The sequence below is a fragment of the Hevea brasiliensis genome, chromosome 8, assembly GCF_030052815.1.
Source record: "Hevea brasiliensis isolate MT/VB/25A 57/8 chromosome 8, ASM3005281v1, whole genome shotgun sequence".
Classification (NCBI taxonomy): domain Eukaryota; kingdom Viridiplantae; phylum Streptophyta; class Magnoliopsida; order Malpighiales; family Euphorbiaceae; genus Hevea; species Hevea brasiliensis.
In genome coordinates, this window is record NC_079500.1 from 47,539,646 (window position 1) to 47,558,875 (window position 19,230).

Consider the following 19,230-nt stretch of genomic DNA (forward strand, 5'->3'; position numbering starts at 1 on the left):
ATGGCTATAACTTGAGCTAAAAAACTCCAATTGGAGTGATTCAAAAAGGAGAATAAACTTAAGACAATATGGAACATTTTCTTGAAAGAAGTTTTGCCAAATTCTAACAGTAAAGTGACCAATGAAACAATGCAACTTAGGATACAAAAATTAAAAATTTGCAAATTTGCCTAAAAGACTTAGAATTTGAGTAAACAACCAAAACCAACAAATTTAGTGACCAAAATGTGGTATGTGGGTGAAGTTGAAGTTCCCATACCTATTAAGCCTTAAAAAGTCAACAAATTGACTTGAATAGTACCATGAATAGTAACTTCAAAATGAAAATTTCCAAGAATATTAGTTTAAGCATGTTTGGGCGAGAATTAAGTATTTATGAATTAATTATTGGATTTATTGTGAAATAAGATACTGAAACACTATAAATATTGTGTTTCAGCTGAAAAAGACCCGAAAAGTCTAAAGGACTGAGTCAAGGCCTAGAGGCGACTCACGTTAGGTTTGTGCACAAAAATTTTAAATTATAGTTTTCATAATGGAAATTGATTTGTTATACATTGTGAATATGTTTGTTCATTATGAATTTCGAGAATGTTGTGTACAATGGAAATTTGGAAGGAAAATTAATTATTGATTTGTATGAAATATTTGAACAATATGGTTTTGAATTTAGTTATGGCTTTGAAAATCTTATTTGAAAATTAATGTGTTGCCTACTTTGTAAATGAAAAGTTTAGAATGAAATATGATTTGTGAATTGTATAAAATATTTGAATAACTTGATTTAAATTATTTTTAATTCACACTTGGCATGGCAATAATAATATGTTCCTCCTCCACTTGTGGGGTGAGTATGATATTTGATCAGTTTCCTCCCTCTCTGGCTTCCCAGTCTGAGGGGTGAGTGTGGATGAGTACTCATTAGCTAGCTAGCTACCCCCCTCATTGATTTCGATTAGTGAGGGTGTTTGCCTTGTCGTGATGTACACACGGCATGTTTGGAAATTTTGTGTCATGGCCTAAGTTGTGTTATTGTTTGGCAACACTATGTTTATTAAATTGTTTGAACAAGTTGTGCTATATTAAGTTTTGAAAGTTATGATTTGTTATAAATGTGATTTGAGAAAAAAAAATTTGTGAAATGCGATTATGAGGTTTTTGAATGATGATTTGTTCATAATTGTTTTCTATTATGCATTTTATGCTTTATTGTGCACCACTGAGTATTTATATACTCAGCGATAGCTTTAACTTGCTATCCCAGATAGAGAAAAAGGACATAGCAGCAGAGCGAGCTGCTACAATTAGAGAGAAGCACAATTGAAGAATTTTTGTACGGGTATTGTCTATACCCTGGTAGTTTAGTTTGATGTAAATATGATATTATGTATCTTTTTAATTTGAGCAGTTGTACAGATAAAATTGTAATAATATTATTTTTGAGATTTTGCATCTGTAAATTAACTTATGACTGTAAATTAATGATTTAAAATGCAATGTGCATGAGTTATGAAATATTTTGAGGTATTAATTCTTGATTTGAAATTTGGATTTTGAATTGAAGTGTTGCTATTGTTGTTGATTTGAAGTTTGGTGGTTGCAAATGGAGTTGTGATTGAGAAATATATTGGGAGTGTTTCTATTTTCAGGTTTTGAAGAACTGTTGTCTCAAAATACAGACGGCATTCTACCGAAATTTTTGTAAAAATTGCTGAGATTTTAAATATCTAAAAATTTGATTTATGTTTAGACTCTAAATAAAAGTTTTTAATAATTGAAAAAAAAATTTACCCACCAATTTGAAAATGAATGAAAATTATTTTAAAATCTCTTGTAGTATATTTAATGAGTTACCGGTAGGTGAAGTACGGTAATTCATTAGGTGTACCATGGGAACATGTTACATCTTACAAGGAGTAGGGTGTGACAATATCTAAGTGTAGTTCTAGGCATCCTAGCTGTGTGGACAACACTGGTCACCGGAAGAGTGGAACGCACTACCGAACATAGGGGTGTTACATTGATGCGACTTTTCTTTGCTCTAAATTGACCCGGATGGACTCTGAATGCTTCTAGGACTCTGAAATTAGGGTTTTTACACCAGATATAAATAGAATAAGTTAGGAATTGAGGGGAGAGGAGAGAATTTACATCCGAGGAGGAGAATTAACATTCAAGAGCCGATTTATATTCAAGGAGGCATATCAACCTCAAGGGAAGCAAGGGAGAACAAGATCTGCAAGATTGCTAGAAGGGATTTTCAGTCAAAGTTCCAAAAGTCCAAGGCTGCAATTCTTTTTCTGGGTTCTTTCACTCTGTTTTCTTCTCATATCTTCTCTTTATCTTTTCTATAATCTTGATTGTAAAACTCACCATGGGTGAGTAGGTTCTTTATTCTAGGGTTAGGGTGTAGCACTCTCAATTTCATTATGGATCTGGTTTGATTTTATTTAATACATTGGATATTTTATTCTTTGATTCAATCTCTTGCAATCTTAATGCATGCTATGTGTTGGTACCCACTTAGTATTGATTACACATATTAATTGAAGGATTGAAATGTGAAGATTAATATTAGAAAATCAGGATTTTTAACCTAGGAAATCTGACCTATAGATAGGCTGATGACCTTTATGGAGTTCCAAAATTAATCAAAGATCTTAAAGGGTTTTAATTAATTTAATCACCACGAAAGTAGGGTTTATGTTAATTAAAATACACCTTGAGTGCCTTGAGAGAGGACTTTAGATAACTTAGGATTAATTTCCATCAAAGTAATAATCTCCCATTTATTGAATGAAATAGATTAATTCTATAATTGATTGAAGTGTGAACCCCTAGCTCTAGAATGCCTTTGCCCATTAGTATTTTATTTTAATTAATTATTTAGATTTTATTTCTTTCAATTTAGATATAATTATTATTTCTCTACAATTCGATTGTCTAGATAATTAAAATCACTATAGTTTGGTACTCAACATGATCCTCATGGGAATGATACTCTACTCACCACTTTATTACTTGTTAGTGATCGGTGCACTTGCGGTGGTTGAAAAACCCGCAAACAAGTTTTTGGCGCCATTGCCGGGGACCGGTGCTTGATATTTAATGATTAGTGATTTGATTACTCTAGACATTCTTATTTCTTTTATAGTTTAGTTCTTGTCTAAATTTATTTTTACTTGTTTTTCTTGTGAGGTACATTAAGATGTTTCATCAACAATTCTTCACAAGTTTTATTCAACAACACAATGAACCATTTTACAATGCTTAGAGATGATTCAATGAATTGGTAGAGCAATTTGCCAATTGTAGTCTTTCAAATTATGAACTCACTCTCAATTTCTACAATGGTCTGGATGAAGTGATAAGGAATTGGGTAGAATATGGAGCTTAGGCTACTGGTGATCATGTTCTTAAAAAAAAACTTGAGGATTCCATTCACTTATTAAATGACATGGCAGATTTTGATTACCATTGGCATTGGGATACTTCACTGCAGGGTTGGAGTCACCAATAACCTCCAGACATCTATCAACATAATATTTCACACCAACCATTTAAGCTACAATTAGAGAAGGGAGAGGGACTTGAAGAGGCGATAGCTCCATTGGAAAATTGTCACACCTTACTCCTCCGTAAGGCATAACATGATCCCGTAGAATACTTAATGAACTACCGAACTTCACCTACCGATAACTCATTAAGTACCCTACAAGGGATTTTAAAACAATTTTCTTACATTTTGGAAGTGGTGAGCATTTTGGTAGGAATTAAAAACCATTTATTCAAGTTTAAATACTAGTAAAAATTTTTGTCCATTTTAATTTTCCGCATTTTCTATAAAAATTTTGACAGAGTTTCCTCTGTATTTTGAGAAAACCGTTCTTGAAATACCTGTAAAAAGCACTTCTAAAAATATTTCTCAACCACTACTCCAATTTCATACTCAATCCCAATCAATTTCTCAACACATTTATCAACTTTCAAATTTCAAATCCACTATTCAATGATCATCAAAATATTAGCAATCCATTTCATTCAAATTAAATAAAATAGTTATACTCATTTTTCATTAGGGACAAAATAATTTATATACATTCTTACAAAATTTACATCAAAAGAAATACAACTAAACTTTATTACCAACTTCATACAAATTTTTGTACAGCTGCTCAAGACCCATTTACATGTCCATACATTTATGTGTAATATATACATCAAAATAAATATTTACAGTTAGGGTATAAATTATACCCGAAGACTTCAAGCTGATGACTCCTCACACCTCAGTAGCTCAGTCTGCTGCCCCTCTATTCTCTGTATCTGCGACAACAATAGAAGCTATCGCTGAGTACAAGGACTCAGTGGTACACAACATACTAAAATAATTTTTATGCAAAATATAAATCACGTTTATTCCAAAAATTTGACTAAACATGAACATTAAACATAAAACATGAATTATGAGGTTTTAATGCAAACCAAGTTCATTTCGAAGTATCAAAACACGTTTCATAAATCCCACAGTTAGATCATGCCATTCAAAACAAATAGTATCTCAATAGCCAGAGGCTAAAGAGAAATCACATCACAAGGCTAGCTAGCTCAAATATATGGATATCCATTCACATCCTCTTCTACTAGCACAACTCAACACTTCTCTAGAGAAGGAATCAAAATTCGAAGCTAATTACCCCTACTAATCATGTTAATGAGGTGTTCAAATATATGGTCATGATACTGTGGTTTCAAAACTTATCTTAACAATTTGTTAAACATTGTCATTTCAAATATACACAATAACTTCCAACAATTTAAGTCAAAACATCATAACTAATGTCACAAATAAATTCTCAATAATTCAAAGCAAATGTAAAATACATATTTCATTCACTTTATCAACACATTTTAAAGCATAATGATGTTGTGCACAAACCTCAAATGAGTCGCATTTTGGCCTTAACTCGACTCCTCAAGTTCTGTCCCGGTATTCTTTTCCGCTGAAACACACAATTTTCTAGTGTTTCAGTGCCATAATTTAACACAAATCCAAAAATAAATTTAACTTCACTTATACCTAGCTCTAACATGCTAATTTTGACGTTCTTGAAATTTTTTGTGTTTCGGGTTACTATTCACTATACTATTCAAGTCAAATAGTTGACTTTCTAAGACTTAATAGGTATGGGCACTCCAACTTCACCCACATACCACATTTTGGTCATTAAATTTGTTGGTTTTGGTCATTTTCTCAAAGCTTAAATCCTTTTGGCCAAATTGTCAAATTTTCGGTTTTGGTGCTCCAAGTTGCACTATTCATTGTCCCTTTTTCTGTTGGAATTTGGCAAAACTTTCTTCATAGAAAATGTTCCTTATTGTCTTAGGTGTATTCTCATTTTTGGATCACCCCAATCGGAGTTTTTTAGCTCAAGTTATAGCCAAAATACAATTACTGTTTACGTGCACTGTTCATGCTGAGATTTTGGTTCTGGCAGATTTTTGGTCTAACTTTGTTCAGTAATTTAATCAAGTTAAGTTCATAATTTGGTCTACCTTTCTTCATATTAAATGTTCTACTATGTCTTAGGTTTCCATCGGTTCAAGAATCACCTAAATCCGAGTTTTCTAGAGAAAGTTATATCCCTTCAGACATTACTGCTCAAATGGAATTCTGCAGAATCGCAGGTACAGTAACTCAAATTTGCTCAATAATTTGACTAGATTAATGGCATAATTTGGGATGGTGTTCTTCATGAAAGTTTTAGGTCTATATCTTATCTAATATCTGGTAAAATTTCAGGTCAATTTGACCTTCCTAGCTCGAGTTATGACCAAATGAACAGTTACTATTCATTTGGTCAGTTTGGTGCAGTGGAAGCCTGCTCTCATTTCACTTTGGTCAATTGGTTCACTAAGTTTTAGTCAGTTTTTGGCCATGGTTCCTTAATAAAAATTGTGCTATTTTATGTCTATTTTCATCTCCAATTTGTGGCATATCAATTGGTCTTGTAAAATTCCCGTTTTGGTCCTTCAAAGTAGGTTTGGTCCTTCAAAGTAGGTTTGGTCATGCTGCCAGCAGCATGACCATTTGACCTACGAATTTGGTTTTCATTCCAACAATTCCCACACATCTCTTTTGGTCATTATTGACCATTTTTCATCTCATAATTGACCAAAGTCATCATTTAAGCCTTTCTCCAAAATTTAGTTCACAAACCCATGCATTCAAACCCTAACTCATACATTTCATGCAATTAACTACATCTAATGGTTTTAATGCTAATCAATCAACTAAGTAAGGTTCCTAAACTCATTCAAAACCCTCAAGCCATACAAAATCATACTCCCTCTAAGCTGGACGAAATTTCAGCAATGGTCCTTCCCCATATTTGTTTCATTTAATCAAGTTCTAAGCTCACTTAAATACCTAAACATGCATTTGAAGTAAAAAATTGAAAGTTAGCACACTAACCTTTCTTAAATCCTCCAAACCCTATCTTTAACTCCTCTTTCTTCTTGTAATCCTTGTGCTTAAGTTGAGAATGCAAGTTCTAACAAGGTTTTTAGGGGATTTATGAAGATTAAGTAGAGCAAATTAAGCTTAAGTGTAAGCTTAATGAAAGAAACTTTCATGGAGAAGAGAGGGAGAAGGTGGGGTGGCACAACAAGGAAGAAGGAAGCTAAAATAATTTTTGTTTTTCTTTTATTTTCTTTAATCTTATCCCTTTTGAAGACCAAAAATCCCAAATTAATAAAATAAGTTAATTAATCTTTTATGACATCATTCATGATGTCATCACCTTTGACTTTTCTAACTTCTTTCTTTTTTTTTTCTATTTATTTTTTTCTATTAGTTCTTTAATTTAATTCTCGATTCCAAAATTTTCTTTTCTCCGTTAATATTTGACAGTTAGTTCAGGAGTCAGCTCTTGGGGTCAATTGACCAAATTGCCCCTCGCCGGTTCATCCCGGTTTACAAATAATTCTATATTTCTTCCGGCTCCCTGACCTAATTATTTGACTGGCTTAACAGTTCTTTTTCGTGATTTTCTCTTTTCCATTGTGTTCATAAGGGTCCTAAGGACTGCAACGTCACTTTTTACGGTTCAAAATTTGAGTTTAAAATGACTTCGCAATTGTTCCCGAGGAGGTCACTCATCGCTGTGACTCTCGGCTCGTTTAACTTCTTTTGTTCTGTTTTTCTTATTTATACTTAACTAATTGAACATTACTAATTATTTGTATTTGTGGCTTATCTAGTTGTCTTAAGTGTGGTTCTAATCCCCTTAACTGTCCGGACCGACACCGGTCACCGGAACAGTGAAATCTACCAAGCTATGCAAACGGGGGTGTTACAATTCTCCCCCCCCCCCCCCTTAAATAAATTTCGTCTCGAAATTTCACCTGGTATCAATCTCTGAACAACTGTGGGTGTTGTCTCCTCATGTCCTCCTCTCGTTCCCAAGTAGCTTCTTAGCCCGAATGATGGTTCCACAGCACTTTTACCAACGGTATCTGCTTGTTCCGTAGCTGCTTCATCTCATAAGCCAGAATTTGTATGGGTTCTTCTTCATATGTGAGGTCTGGATTCACTTCAATTTCCTCTACTGGTAGTACATGAGATGGGTCTGATCGGTACCTCCTCAACATAGACACATGGAAGACATTATGTATCTTCTCCAACTCTGGAGGTAGTGCCAACCGATATGCCAAAGGACCCACTCTTTCCAATACCTCATATGGCCCAATGAAACGAGGACTCAGTTTTCCCTTTCTGCCGAATCTCATAATTCTCTTCCAAGGAGAAACCTTGAGGAAAACTTTCTCACCCACTGCATACTGAATATCCCTTCTTTTCAAATCAATGTAGGACTTCTGACGGTCTGATGCAGTCTTAAGTCAACCTCTAATCACCCTGATTTTCTCTTCAGTTTGCTGAACGATTTCGGGTCCAATAATCTTTCTTTCACCCACGTCATCCCAACACAACGGGGTTCTACATTTCCTGCCATACAAAGCTTCATATGGAGGCATCCCAATGCTTGATTGGTAGCTGTTGTTGTAAGCAAACTCAATCAAAGGCAAGTGTGTATCCCAACTGCCCTCAAACTCAATCACACAAGCCCGTAGCATGTCCTCCAAGATCTGAATTATCCTTTGGTGGCCATGCATGTCTGTGGGTGGAATGCAGTACTGAAGTTCAATCTAGTTCCTAGGGCTCTCTGAAGACTACCCCAGAATCTAGAAGTGAACCTAGGATTTCTGTCTGACACGATGGATACTGGCACTCCATGCAGTCTTACAATCTCATCGATGTATAACTTGGCCAATCTTTCCAAACTATAATCCATCCGGACTGGTAGAAAATGAGCAGACTTAGTTAGTCTATCGACAATGACCCATACTGCATCATAACTCTTCTGTGTCCTCGGAAGTCCCATCACAAAATCCATCGTTACTCTTTCCCATTTCCATTCTGGTACTAATAGTGGATGTAACAACCCAGTAGGTACTTAATGCTCTGCCTTCACTTGCTGACAAGTTAGGCATTTGGATACAAACTCTGCCACATCTCGTTTCATACCCATCCACCAGTAATGCTCCTAGCCCTCTATACATTTTTGTGCCACCAGGGTGCATGGCAAAAGGAGATTCATGTGCTTCCTTCAAAATAATCTGCCTCAAATCAACATTATTAGGAATACACATTCTGCCCTGGTGTAATAGTAAATCATCATCTCTAATTGCTGGTTTCTTGCCCTGCCGGACTTCTTCCAACAGCTTATGATACCTTTCATCATTCTGAGCAGCCATTCTGATCTGATCAATTGTACATGCCATGCAACAGCTGTCTGCCCCTCATCATTAATCTCTAAACTGGCATGTAGTGACCTTAACTCATGCACCAGAGACAAAGGAGTAACTTATAGACTTGCCATAGTCTTGCGACTCAGGGCGTCAGCCACAACATTAGCTTTCCCTGGCTGATAGTCTATCAGACAATCATAGTCTTTTATCAACTCTAACCATCTCCTCTGTCTCAAATTAAGCTCTTTCTGGGTGCCCAAATACTTCAAACTCTTATGATCTGTATAGATGTAACACTTTTCCCCATATAAATAGTGCCTCCAGATCTTAAGAGCAAACACAATAGCTGCAAGCTCCAAATCATGTGTTGGATAATTCCTCTCATGCGGTTTTAGCTGGTGTGATGCATAGGAAATGACATTTCGATCTTGCATCAATACACAGCCTAACCCATTGTGAGAAGCATCGCTGTAAATGGTGTATTCTTTACCCGGTGTAGGTAAAGTCAGGACTGGAGCTTCAGTCAAACATCTCTTCAATTCATCAAAACTCTGCTGGCATTTGTCCGTCCACTGAAATTTCACATCTTTTCTAAGCAGCTTGGTCAATGGAGATGCCAACATGGAGAATCCCTTCACAAATCTACGGTAGTATCCAGCTAAACCCAGAAAACTACGAATTTCTGTGACATTTCTGGGTGGCCTCCAATTAAGGCCAGCTTCAATCTTACTTGGATCTACCTTAATGCCCTCTTTTGATACTACATGCCCCAAGAAGGATATTTCTTTCAGCCAAAATTCACACTTCGATAATTTGGCATATAGCTATTTATCCCTCAAAGTCTGCAGTACAATCCGCAGATGTCTATCATGCTCTTCTGCATTCCTCGAATAGACCAATATATCATCTATGAATACCACAACAAACTGGTCGAGGTATGGTCTGAAGATAGTGTTCATCAGATCCATAAAACCAGCTGGAGCATTAGTTAACCCAAATGGCATGACTAGGAATTCATAATGGCCATAGCGAGTTCTGAAGGCAGTTTTAGGAATACTCTGCTCTTGTACTTTCAGCTGATAATAACCTGATCTCAGGTCAATTTTGGAGAACACAGCTGCACCCCTCAACTGATCAAACAAGTCATCAATGAGAGGCAATGGATATCTATTCTTCATTGTCACCTTATTCAACTGCCGATAATCAATACACAAACGGAGAGTGCCATCTTTCTTCTTTACAAACAACACTGGCGCTCCCCAAGGTGACACACTAGGGCGGATAAAGCCCTTGTCAAGTAATTCTTGCAACTTCACTTTCAACTCTTTTAATTCTGCAGGTGCCATTCTATATGGTGTTATGGAGATTGGGTCCACACCAGGTATAACATCAATCTCAAACTGCACCTCTCTTTCTGGAGGTAATCCTGGCAATTCATCAGGAAACACATCCAAAAAATCACATATAGTAGGGATGTCCCTTAGTGCTGGACTCCCCACTTGGGTGTCTATCACATGTGCCAAGTATGCTTCACACCCCTTTTTGATCATTCTTCTGGCTAGTGCAGCCGAAATGATGTTTGATGGCAGTAAATGCCTCTCCCCATGTATTACCACATCACCGTACAAAGGGAGACCAAAAGTGACTGTCTTCAGTCTACAGTCAATCATAACATGATGCCTGGCTAACTAATCCATGCCCAAGATAATATCATACTCTCTGAAGGGCATTTCAATCAAGTCTGACAGGAAAATATGTCCTTGGATCACCAAAGGACAGTCTCTATAAATTCTGTTGACCCGGACCTCTTGTCCTAACGGACTAGTTATTAGCACTTCAAAATCCATTTGCACACATGGAACAGCAAGTGAACTAACTATGCTAGTACTAACATATGAATGGGTTGAACCCGGATCAAGCAACACAAATACTTCTTAATCAGAGATAGAGAATGTACCAGCTACCATATCAAAAGTCTCAGCCTCTTCTCGCTATCTCATTGTGTAGATTTTGGTAAAAGCACTTCCTTGTCCTGACTGACCAACTGTGCCCTGACTGCCTGAAGTAGTGCCTCTACCTCTACCTCTACCTCTACCTCTTCCTCTGCCAACTGACTGTGAACCTCTGAGAGCAGGACTCTGAATAGATCCCTCGGCAGTAGTAGGAGCTGGACTATATCTCGGAGCACTAGTACAGTCTTTAGCTATATGGCCCTTGCCACCACAGTTAAAGCAGGCTCCAGTGGCCCAGTAGCACTCCCCCCCATGAATCTTGCCACAAGTCTCACAGGGGCGGGCAGAATGTGAACCCCTGCTCGACTGCTGACCAGACCTAGGGGGTCTCTGTCCGGAGAATCGGCCCCTACCAAATCTTCCACCTCGACCCCTGCTGGGTCCACTAAACTTCTTCTTTTTCCCAGAAGTCCCACCAGAACTTGGCTCTACAGACTTTTCCCCCTTGTCTTTGTCTAATTTCTCAGCTTTCTCTGATTTTTCTTTAACTGGGGTTGCTTCTAATTCAATTCTCTCTAGTTCAAGTGCTTGAGACATAAGCTCTAAGAAGTTACTGTGTCGAAATCCCACAACTTGCATCCTTATGCTCGGCTGCAAACCCGTCTCATATCTCTTACATCTTGCCTTGCTGGTAGTAAGGAGACTCCCTGCATAGTGACTCAGGCGGGAGAACTCCCTCTCATACTCTGGCACTGATCGATTTCCTTGTTTTAGACTCAGAAACTCTTGTAACTTCTGATCAACATATGCATCTGGGATGTATTTCTGTCTGAACTCTCTGAGGAAGTCATCCCAGGTCAACACTGGTGGTTCAACCAAGCTATGGGGGATGGTCTTCCACCAATCATACGCATCCCCTTGCAATAGCGACACAGAGTACTCAAACTTCAGTTCATCCTGGCAATGTAGCTTCTTAAATACTCTGTCCATTCTTTCAAGCCATTGCTCTACCTCTAAAGGGTCCACTGTACCCTTAAATTCTGCAGCCCCATACTTCAGTAATTTATCATATTGTCTGGCTGGAGGCAGTGGTTGTGCCACAGGTGGTTGGGGTGGAGCTTGAACAGGCATACCCCCAGCCATTTGTTGAAACATTGCCGCCATCTGCTGTGCGAACTGTGCAGGAAATTGCGGCATTGCGGGGCTGGTGCTACAGATCCACTGATATTCGGTAAAGCTGGGGCTTCCCCTTGTGCCTCAGCTTCAACAAACTGCTCAACTGAGCGATCCACTTCTTCCATTTCAATCTGAAGTAGGGTATCTCCTGAACAAATAACACAAGGAGATTTCCCTCAGTTAGTTCATATTCATGATGTAATGCACTATATGTAACAATTATGGACATTGAGCAGTTGTACTTAACAAAGAAAGACACAAATTTATATGTTAAAACATACTTCAAAAATTTGCTCTGATACCACTAAAACATGTCACACCTTACTCCTCCGTAAGGCATAAGATGATCCCGTAGAATACTTAATGAACTACCGAACTTCACCTACCAATAACTCATTAAGTACCCTACAAGGGATTTTAAAACAATTTTCTTACATTTTGGAAGTGGTGAGCATTTTGGTAGGAATTAAAAACCATTTATTCAAGTTTAAATACTAGTAAAAATTTTTGTCCATTTTAATTTTCCGCATTTTCTATAAAAATTTTGACAGAATTTCCTCTGTATTTTGAGAAAACCGTTCTTCAAATACCTGTAAAAAGCACTTCTAAAAATTTTTCTCAACCACTACTCCAATTTCATACTCAATCCCAATCAATTTCTCAACACATTTATCAACTTTCAAATTTCAAATCCACTATTCAATGATCATCAAAATATTAGCAATCCATTTCATTCAAATTAAATAAAATAGTTGTACTCATTTTTCATTAGGGACAAAATAATTTATATACATTCTTACAAAATTTACATCAAAAGAAATACAACTAAACTTTATTACCAACTTCATACAAATTTTTGTACAGCTGCTCAAGACCCATTTACATGTCAATACATTTATGTGCAATATATACATCAAAAGAAACATTTACAGTTAGGGTATAAATTATACCCGAAGACTTCAAGCTGATGACTCCTCACACCTCAGCAGCTCAGTCTGCTGCTCCTCTAGTCTCTACATCTGCGACAGCAATAGAAGCTATCACTAAGTACTAGGACTCAGTGGTACACAACATACTAAAATAATTTTTATGCAAAATATAAATCACGTTTATTCCAAAAATTTGACTAAACATGAACATTAAACACAAAACATGAATTATGAGGTTTTAATGCAAACCAAGTTTATTTCGAAGTATGAAAACACGTTTCATAAATCCCACAGTTAGATCATGCCATTCGAAACAAATAGAATCTCAATAGCCAGAGGCTAAAGAGAAATCACATCACAAGGCTAGCTAGCTCAAATATATGGATATCCATTCACATCCTCTTCTACTGGCACACCTCAACACTTCTCCAGAGAAGGAATCAAAATTCGAAACTAATTGCCCCCACTAATCGTGTTAGTGAGGTGTTCAAATATATGGTCATGATACTGTGGTTTCAAAACTTATCTTAACAATTTGTTAAACATTGTCATTTCAAATATACACAATAACTTCCAACAATTTAAGTCAAAACATCATAACTAATGTCACAAATAAATTCTCAACAATTCAAAGCAAATGTAAAATACATATTTCATTCACTTTATCAACACATTTTAAAGCATAGTGATGTTGTGCACAAACCTCAAATGAGTCGCCTTTTGGCCTTAACTCGACTCCTCGGGTTCTGTCCCGGTATTCTTTTCCGCTGAAACACACAATTTTATAGTGTTTCAGTACCATAATTTAACACAAATCCAAAAATAAATTTAACTTCACTTATACCTAGCTCTAACGTGCTAATTTCGACGTTCTTGAAATTTTTGTGTTTCTGGTTACTATTCACTACACTATTCAAGTCAAATAGTTGACTTTCTAAGACTTAATAGGTATGGGCACTCCAACTTCACCCACATACCACATTTTGGTCATTAAATTTGTTGGTTTTGGTCATTTTCTCAAAGCTTAAATCCTTTTGGCCAAATTGTCAAATTTTCAGTTTTGGTGCTCCAAGTTGCACTGTTCTATTGGCCCTTTTTCTATTGGAATTTGGAAAAACTTCCTTCATAGAAAATGTTCCTTATTGTCTTAGGTGTATTCTCATTTTTGGATCACTCCAATCGGAGTTTTGTAGCTCAAGTTATAGCCAAAATACAATTACTGTTTACGTGCACTGTTCATGCTGAGATTTTGGTTCTGGCAGATTTTTGGTCCAAATTTGTTCAGTAATTTGATCAAGTTAAGTTCATAATTTGGTCTAACTTTCTTCATATGAAATGTTCTACTATGTCTTAGGTTTCCATCGGTTCAAGAATCACCTAAATCCAAGTTTTCTAGAGAAAGTTATAGCCCTTCAAACATTACTGCTCAAATGGAATTCTGCAGAATCGCAGGTACAGTAACTCAACTTTGCTCAATAATTTGGCTAGGTTAATGGCATAATTTTGGATGGTGTTCTTCATGAAAGTTTTAGGTCTATATATTATCTAATTGCTGGTAAAATTTCAGGTCAATTTGACCTTCCTAGCTCGAGTTATGACCAAATGAACAGTTACTGTTTATTTGGTCAGTTTGGTGCAGTGGAAGCCTGCTCTCATTTCAGTTTGGTCAATTGGTTCACTAAGTTTTAGTCAGTTTTTGGCCATGGTTCCTTAATAAAAATTGTGCTATTTTATGTCTATTTTCATCTCCAATTTGTGGCATATCAATTGGTCTTGTAAAATTCCCGTTTTGGTCCTTCAAAGTAGGTTTGGTCCTTCAAAGTAGGTTTGGTCCTTCAAAGTAGGTTTGGTCATGCTGCCAGCAGCATGACCATTTGACCTACGAATTTGGTTTTCATTCCAACAATTCCCACACATCTCTTTTGGTCATTATTGACCATTTTTCATCTCATAATTGACCAAAGTCATCATTTAAGCCTTTCTCCAAAATTTGGTTCACAAACCCTAGCATTCAAACCCTAACTCATACATTTCATGCAATTAACTACATCTAATGGTTTTAATGCTAATCAATCAACTAAGTAAGGTCCCTAAACTCATTCAAAACCCTCAAGCCATACAAAATCATACTCCCTCTAAGCTGGACGAAATTTCAGCAATGGTCCTTCCCCATATTTGTTTCATTTAATCAAGTTCTAAGCTCACTTAAATACCTAAACATGCATTTGAAGTAGAAATTTGAAAGTTAGCACACTAACCTTTCTTAAATCCACCAAACCCTATCTTTAACTCCTCTTTCTTCTTGTAATCCTTGTGCCTAAGTTGAGATTGCAAGTTCTAACAAGGTTTTTAGGGGATTTATGAAGATTAAGTGGAGCAAATTAAGCTTAAGTGTAAGCTTAGTGGAAGAAACTTTCATGGAGAAGAGAGGGAGAAGGTGGGGCGGCACAACAAGGAAGAAGGAAGCTAAAATAATTTTTGTTTTTCTTTTATTTTCTTTAATCTTATCCCTTTTGAAGACCAAAAATCCCAAATTAATAAAATAAGTTAATTAATCTTTTATGACATCATTCATGATGTCATCACCTTTGACTTTTCTAACTTCTTTCTTTTTTTTTCTATTTATTTTTTTTATTAGTTCTTTAATTTAATTCTTGATTCCGAAAATTTCTTTTCTCCATTTTTATTTGACAGTTAGGTCAGGAGTCAGCTCTCGGGGTCAATTGACCAAATTGCCCCTCGTCGATTCATCCCGGTTTGCAAATAATTCCATATTTCTTCCGGCTCCCTGACCTAATTATTTAACTGGCTTAACAGTTCTTTTTCATGATTTTCTCTTTTCCATTGTGTTCATAAGGGTCCTAAGGATGACAACGTCACTTTTTACGGTTCAAAATTTGAGTTTAAAACGACTTCGCAATCGTTCCCGAGGAGGTCACTCATCGCTGTGACTTTCGGCTCGTTTAACTTCTTTTGTTTTGTTTTTCTTATTTATACTTAACTAATTGAACATTACTAATTATTTGTATTTGTGGCTTATCTAGTTGTCTTAAGTGTGGTTCTAATCCCCTTAACTGTCCGGACCGACACCAGTCACCGGAATAGTGAAATCTACCAGGCTATGCAAACGGGGGTGTTACAAAAATTTTGACAACCTTATGATGAACAATGTGCTATCACTCTATAAGGAGAAAACAAATGAACAAAGTTGGCAGAATGAAGAAGCTTCATGGGAATTTGAACCTATAGAAGAAGTTGAGCCTGAAGAACAAAATTCCTTTGAAGATGACTTACCAGTAGAGTTACCACAAGAGCAGAGTTACTTAAAGAAGCAATTGTACCTAAAGTTGAAGAAAATAATTCCTTTATTGTTGATGGGTCATTAGAAGAGTGCTTACATGAAGATAGATCAGAGGTGAAGGTGGTCGATGAAGAAATTGATGAGACAATCAATTTAAGTTCATTAACGATGTTTACACATACACCACCAGAAGAGCCTTTTCTATCATGGACACCTCCTACATCATCACATGTCCTCCATGAGCTAAACAGTCCTCTTCCCAAGCAGATAACTCTAAACTATGTGTTGTTCGTGCTATGTGCAATCTTATTTCAAATCTTGCCAATCTTGAGGGTACCACAAATCAAGACCCATATGTGGTGTTACATGACAAATACTATGGGCGAAAATTGCTTTTTGATTAGTAATTCTAAAAGGGGTCAAGCTAATGACCTTAAATTAGTGCTTTTTGGGAGGCAACCCAAGTTTTAAATTTAATCTTTGCATTTGTTTATTTCTTTTGTTTTATCACCCTCCCAAACTTGATTTCGATATTTGTTCACTTTATAGGTTCAAGAAGAACTTGAAAGGAGCAATGGAGATCAAACTCACAAATCTTCAAAGGAAGGAACACTTCAAGGGGGAGTATTCTATATCCATTAGCTTTTCCTTGTTATTACATTTATGATGTTGCTCTTGACCTGATTAGGATATCTTGATGACATTGAGGACAATGTCAAATTTGAGTTTGGGGGTGCATTTCATGCATTGCATTCATATATTGCATTTCATTACCTTATTATGTCTATATTATATTTGTGTATCAAAAATCCAAAAATTTTTTGCAAATTTTGAAAATTTTGGACTTTTTCAAAAAGCTTTTAACTTAGAATTATAACTAAAACCTTGATGAGCTAATTATTGGACTCTCTGGGAAAGAGGAATGAATGTAACTGAATTGGCAAAAAGGCTTCAATATGTTCTTTGTGAAGAACTTAATCACCTAAGTGGAGTTAAACTAGTTAAACCCCTTCATAGCCATTAATCTGTCACATTGAACTTGCAAAATTAGGAGAAAATTTTTGAAATACAAGCAAACCTAAAAATGCCTCACCAGCTCTAGAATATGTCTCTTGGACCTATCAAGGTGAAATCCTAGTATATGCTTGATGAAGAGATGATTAAGGCATTCTTTGATATAACCTCACTAAGCCTTAGCCACCCCTAATTAAAATATATATGTCCCTTGCAGCCAATTTGAAACCTATATCTATCCCTTAAAATTTGTTGCTTACCCATTTACCTAACCCCTAGCCTAAACACCTATCCTACCCTTTTGAGGAGGCTAAATGCATAAGTAAAAAAGTATATTAAGTGCAAAAAAAAAAATGTGGAGAAAGGATGTAGAACTCAAGAAAGAGTGCAAGTGTGCAATTGAAATCAAAGAAAAATTTGCCTTTCCAACCCTACAAAAGCAATGAGTTTGGGGGAGAGGACAAAAGGGACATAAATAGAAAAAAAAAAAAGGGAAAGAAGAAGAGAAAAAAAAAAAAAAAGAAGTCCCAAGATAAGTATTGTGGAAACATGCTTGGCACTATAAAAAAACTAAAAGCCCCTCCTCTCCATACAAAATCAATAGAATAAACTTAGTATACTTGATATTTTATACACACATGTAACCCTTATTTGCATAGCTTGGTATATTTTACTGTTCCGGTGACCGGTATCGATCCAGACAATTTAGGGAATTAGAATCATATCTAAGACACCTAGTTAAGCCCTGAATGCAAATAATTAGTAATTGCCAAATAGTTAAGTATAAAGAAGAAAAACAAAGCATAAAAGATTAAATGAGCCGGGAGTCACAGTGATAGGTGACCTTCTCGGGAAATGACTGTGAGATCAATCATAACCCAAATTCTAAACCAGAAAATATGACACCGCAGTCCTTAGGACTATTGTGAACACAGTGGAAAAGAGAAAATCACGAAAAAGAATTTTTAAGTAGGTCAAATAATTAGGTCAAGGATCCGGAAGAAATATCTAATTATTTGCAAACCGGATCAGACCGGCAAGGGGCAAATTAATCAATTCACCCCTAGAGGTGACTTATGACCTAATTGTCCAATAAAATTTGAGAAATGAAAATTTTGAAATTTAGAATTAAATTAAAGAAGTGAGGAAAAAGAAAGAAAAAAGAAAAGAAAATAAGGATTTATGGCATTATCACAAGTGACATAAGCATGACACAATAACTATAATAATTAATTATGGGAATTGTGGACAAATACACACAAATTAAAAGTCAAATAAATAGAATTAAAAAAAATGAAATGATGAAAATTTCAAAATATAATTGAATTATGACCTCATGCATGACATAATTAAACTTTTAAAAGTTAATTAATTAATTATGGGATAATTATCTACCAATAAGAAGATAAAATCAAAAAGGAAAATCATTTCCTTCTTTCCTAAACATTTCAGCCACCTCACCATTCCGTTCTCTCTCTTTCTCTTTTCAATTCCTTCATTAATGGTCACCTTAAGCTTCTTAAACTCCATTCTTTCTTCATAAACTCCACATTCACCAAAGTAAGGTCTTTCTATTTAGCTTGGATAGAGAGTTTGGGAAAAAGAAAGATAAAAAAAAAAGAAGTGAAGAATTCAGGACACAAATCCTGCTCACGTAAGGTAAGTGTTTTTCTTAGCTTCAATTGGGTTATAACTATAGAATTGAGGTTGAATAAGTGAGGATTGCTTGGAAAAGTGAAAAATCATGCTTGTTAGGGAACTTATGAATTTCAACCAGCCATAGTCCCTTAGGGTTTTGATGATAGTTATGTGCATTAAACATGTAATTAGGCTTGATTTAATGTGTAGAAGTTGAATATCTACTTTAAGTGCATCAATTGAAACATATGCTAAAATTAGGGTTCTTGGTACTTAGAGTTTGGGAGAAAAAATTGTAGAAAATGGTCAATTGATGTAAATGACCTTATTTGAGTTGAGAAATGGTCAATTGTGACCAATTGTGGTGTGTGTGAATTGTTAGAACCAAGTTTTAATTTGGATTGGTTAA